The 4,831-nt window shown below is 48.1% G+C and overlaps 1 protein-coding gene across 2 annotated transcripts in view; it reads left to right on the plus strand.

The window, feature by feature from the left end:
* Nucleotides 1-2,775: 2,775 nt before the first annotated feature.
* HMCES (5-hydroxymethylcytosine (hmC) binding, ES cell-specific) overlaps nucleotides 2,776-4,831 on the plus strand; it is a 9,984-nt gene continuing 7,928 nt past the window's right edge. For both annotated transcript variants that reach the window (XM_018569652.1, XM_018569654.1), the window contains exon 1: nucleotides 2,776-2,844. The gene's annotated coding sequence lies outside the window, so the exon portion shown is untranslated. The remainder of the gene's footprint in view (nucleotides 2,845-4,831) is intronic.

Below are 4,831 nucleotides of genomic sequence, written 5' to 3' on the forward strand. Positions count from 1 at the left end.
CAGGTGCCCCCTCGGCGCGCTCCCGGTTGTTGTTGGGGGGGGGGGGGGGGGGTGTTGTACAGTTACTTGGTGACAATGCTGGGAACCTTTAGGAGATTTTGTAGGGAGAGAACATTGTAAAACTTTCTACAGCGTCCGGTAGATTGAAGATTATTCGCTCGTGTACTCAGATGTATGCTTGTTTTGTATTCAAATTAAGAGCATATGGTGAAATGCTACAATAAAAATATGAACAGAATTCTTGTGTGTGTCTGTGTGTTAATGCATTGTACACGCGTGTGTCTGTGTGTGTACAATATATTGTATCTATATACATATCAGCCATAATATGACCACTGAGCAGTTAGGTGAATAACGTTGATTATCTAATTACAATGACACTTGGAAGTGGGGGGGATATATTACAATGACACCTGGAAGTGGGGGGGATATATTACAATGACACCTGGAAGTGGGGGGGATATATTACAATGACAGCTGGAAGTGGGGGGGATATATTACAATGACACCTGGAAGTGGGGGGATATATTACAATGACACCTCGAAGTGCAGGGATATATTAGGCAGGGAGTGAACATTTAGTCCCTGAAGTTGATGTGTTGGAAGCGGAAACAATGGACAAGTGTAAGGATTTGAGCGATTTTAACAAAGGCCAAATGGTGATGACCAGACGACTGGGTCAGAGCAACTCCAAAACTGCAGCTCTTGTGGGATGTTCCCGGTCTGCAGTGGTCAGGACCGACCAAATGTCCAAGGAAGGAAAACCGTAGAACCGGTGACAGGGTCATGGGTGGCCAAAGCTCATTGGTGCACATAGGGAGTGAAGGCTGGCCTGTGTAGTCCAATCCAATAGAAGAGCTACTGTAGCTCAAATTGCTGAAAAAGTTAATGTTGGTTCTGATAGAAAGGTGTCTATCAGCATCGCAGGTTGTTGTGTATGAGGTTGCATAGCAGCAGACAGGTCATGGTGCCTATGCTGACCCGTGTCCACTGTCAAAATGTTTACAATGGCCATGAGAGCATCAGAATTGGATCATAGAGCAATGGACGAAGGTGGGCTAGTGCTATTAAATTGAGAGAAAAGTTGAATACAAGAAATAACATTTTGTTTTAAATGACACTTATGGGGGTGATGCACAAATGCTAATGTGCGTCACGGTTGTGGAATGTCTGTCATATATATTAGTACCCCAGAATACCGGTCTATTTGGGATTGCAGTTGCCATGGTGCTGCACATGTGATCATTATGTCACCAGCCATTTGAGGGCGCTGAAATAAGCGCACTGCCAACCTTGACAGTTGGCACGCCTTGAAAGTAACTGTTTTGGGAGACATTAAGTTGGTGGGTCAAGTTCCTCTTTAAAATAAAGTATGTCTATATTGGTGAGAGGTAGCAGGAGAACTATTCGCATAGGCAGTATACACTACCAGGGCCCAGAGCCGGGGACAGAAAAGGGGGGCTTCGGTTTATGGAATTAACTTTGTGTTAGGCTGACAGGGTTAATTTCAGTGCTGGCCGGGACGACCAGAACCTCTGAGGGCAATAAATCTACACTATGAAGACAGCTAAACAATGCAGGCTCCCTGATTACCGGTAGTTGACTGTGAACTGTCGGTGACAGCTCAGTCATAGTTCTGGGGGTGCAGACTGAGCGCACCCCAGACCACAGCGATGTATACTGTATATGCGCCAGCTAGGCATTAAGGCCTACCAGCTGTGCTGCCCCATAAATGCGTTACGCTGTCATATTAATATTACGGGGACGGATATGCGAAAATCACAGATTTTCTATGTTTAATTTATGTCATGAGTCGCCCTCATGAGGCCCCTTTTACCCTCAGGCCTCATGGACATCGTCACAGGAAAGAGGTTATAGGGCTGTTACTTTTCCCAATTCTTGAAGCAGCCAGGCAGCTAGCTCTAGTGGGTCAATAATGGCCGTGTACGTATTTGTTTTCCCCATGAAGGTCTCCCTTAGTAAATACATTTTTACTAAGACGTAAACGATAACGATGAGGCCATGTTGGATAACCTGTTTCCGTGGTGATCTGTTGTCTGGATCCATATTTTTCCCTGGGGAAAAAACATGGCAGGGCGCCAAGGAAACAGGTTATCCAAGATGGGCTCGTTCTATTGACGTTTACTGGTCAGGAGCATAAGGCGAAGTCAGAGCTTTATGCAAATTCGGACTTCTACAGGGAAAGTCGAGGGATAGAAATGGAGGAGCTTCTCCTTCCTCATGAGTGCCTGATGTTATAGCAATGTGGATGCATCAGGTAAACGAAGACTTACAGGTGAGGTGAAACATGGCACCAGGTTACCTCAAAAGAAGGTCATGAGGGTTATGTTACCTCCTGACTGGTATTTCACCTGCCTGGCCCCTAAAAATGGGACATGTTGTTTATATTAATAGAAAGGGGACCATCAGGCTCCTATTATTTCCAAGGAAAGATGTTAATTCTGAGACTCGGGGTAATCATTATTTACATTCATAACAGCATTTATTTCTTAGCAAAAGGTAATTACATATACACATCACTGATAACAGGTTCTCATTGAACCACCCAGTGCGTCCCCACAGATGTGGTGAAGGGGTCTGGCCCAGTATGGTGGACACACAGCAGCTGGAGAGTCTGAGGCGTCACTCCCTCACACACAGCAGCTGGAGAGTCTGAGGCGTCACTTTCCCGCCCAGCACTTGTCTATCAGCCCGCGGTCCCGCCCTTCCCTGGGGCACGTGAGCCGGTGACGTCACGCTCTGGTGTGTGTCCCTGTGAGCCGCCAGATGCGGGAACATGGCGCTGTGACAACACCTGGGCTCGGCGGTGTTCTCCCGGTACAGGTCAGTGCAATTCATACACAGGGAGGGCGCCTGATACTGCCGGGTGTGTGTCGGAGTGCATGGAAGTAACTGTTCAAAATGGACCTGAGGGTGTGTGCAATTCAGATTATGTAACATCTCCTACTGGGTAACTTCAAATCCCAGCATGCCAGGCTGCACAAGTGAGGTAGACTACAGTTCCCAGCATGCCAGGCTGCGCAGGTGAGGTGGACTACAGTTCCCAGCATGCCAGGCTGCACAGGTGAGGTAGACTACAGGTCTCAGCATGCCAGGCTGCGCAGGTGAGGTGGACTACAGGTCTCAGCATGCCAGGCTCCACAGGTAAGGTGGACTACAGGTCTCAGCATGCCAGGCTGCGCAGGTGAGGTAGACTGCAGGTCCCAACATGCCAGGCTGCGCAGGTGAGGTGGACTACAGGTCCCAGCATGCCAGGCTGCGCAGGTGAGGTGGACTACAGGTGCAAAATGACTTGCACTCACTCTGAAAAGTCGGGCACTCTGTCATGGAGCGAGAGCCTGACATTTTCAGGAGAGAGGAGGGGACCCGGCGACATACCTCATCCTGCCGGGTGAAGTACCCTCCTATCTCTGCCGGCATCCATCACCAAGATGGCCGCACATGCGTGATGACGTCACGGTGGGGTGTCACCTGATTTCCGCTCCGGGTGACACCCGGCCTCGGGACATCCCTGGCTGTAGACACTTTTTTTTTTTCTCCTGGCTTATAATGAGAGAAGATAACACAGGAAGGAGGTCTATGCAGAGTCCCCCGATTGTTCTGCTCTGACCCCCTGCCTGCGTTACCTGTATAAAGCCAGGTACACGCGCTGCTAATTTCATCCGACTCAACCGAAATTTGCTGCCTTTCTACTCCTTCAGCAGAAGTTGACCATTTCGAATAAATAGACATGGCCCAGCAAAGTATTTATATACATTTTTGCCCAAACACTTAATGTTTCTAAACAGCTCCAACTCTCCCAGCTCAGCTGCCCTGAACGTCCTGTCCAGTACAAGATCACAATAGACAGAGCAGTCTCCAGCAGCTGCCCATCTACTAGAATGGAGGAGGGGAGTGTCTTGCCTGGCAGTGTCTGTGTGTTTTGTGGAGACGCACACAGCTTACCAGCACACACAAGGTTAGGTCCCATAGGACCCTGCAAGGGAAAGGAACCCCCCAAAAATAGGATATCAGGGGACCAGCTGATTCTACAGGAAGCTAAAACTTTTACACATGAAGGAGCAGCGTCCATACGTGATTTCATCAGCATTTGTTAAAGCTTAAAAACCTTTTGACTTTAATATCACTTTAGGATATACCGGGCCCCCGAGACATCACCGCTATTCAGTTGCTTTGTTAGACCCTGCCCGTGTTCTATCGAAAGCTCCAACTCATCGACATCTCCAACTACCTCACTGCCGGCTACTTGCAAGTTGGAGATTTTGACCAGACGGCGTTACACTGCAAAACACAAAAGACTGACGGAGCTTCTGCACAGCTGCATGTTAACAATATTCAGCAGGTGGCAAACTCGACGGGTATTCCGAAAACGCCATGTGCGCATGCGCACCGCAACTGTACAGAGCTCCAGTCTTTCTAAGCACCGGAAGTTAGGTAGTTGGAGATTTTGATGAGTTGGAGCTTTTTATAGAACACCGGCTACCGGTTGTAGTTTATTTCATTCAGCCTGCAGCGCCCCAGCTGTGTCCCCGGGGAGATTCTACTGACTGGGAAGCTTCATTTAAAAAGAAACAAAGTTGCTTCCTGTCAATGATGATTTAAAATGAGATGTGAAGTGTTAACTTCAACCAGACGACACATTGTTGCGTATTAAAGAGCACCTGTCACCAAGGTAGGTTTTCTACTCTAGAAGGGGCTCTTTGGGCAAATTCATAAATTATATATATGATACAATCTGTCTGTAGCATTACCACAGCGATTTTTGTCTTTCTGATTGCCACCCCCCCCCTCCCACACACCGCGCGCCGTG

Source organism: Nanorana parkeri, unplaced genomic scaffold (assembly GCF_000935625.1).
Source record: "Nanorana parkeri isolate BGI_ZX_2015 unplaced genomic scaffold, ASM93562v1 scaffold1372, whole genome shotgun sequence".
Classification (NCBI taxonomy): Eukaryota; Metazoa; Chordata; class Amphibia; order Anura; family Dicroglossidae; genus Nanorana; species Nanorana parkeri.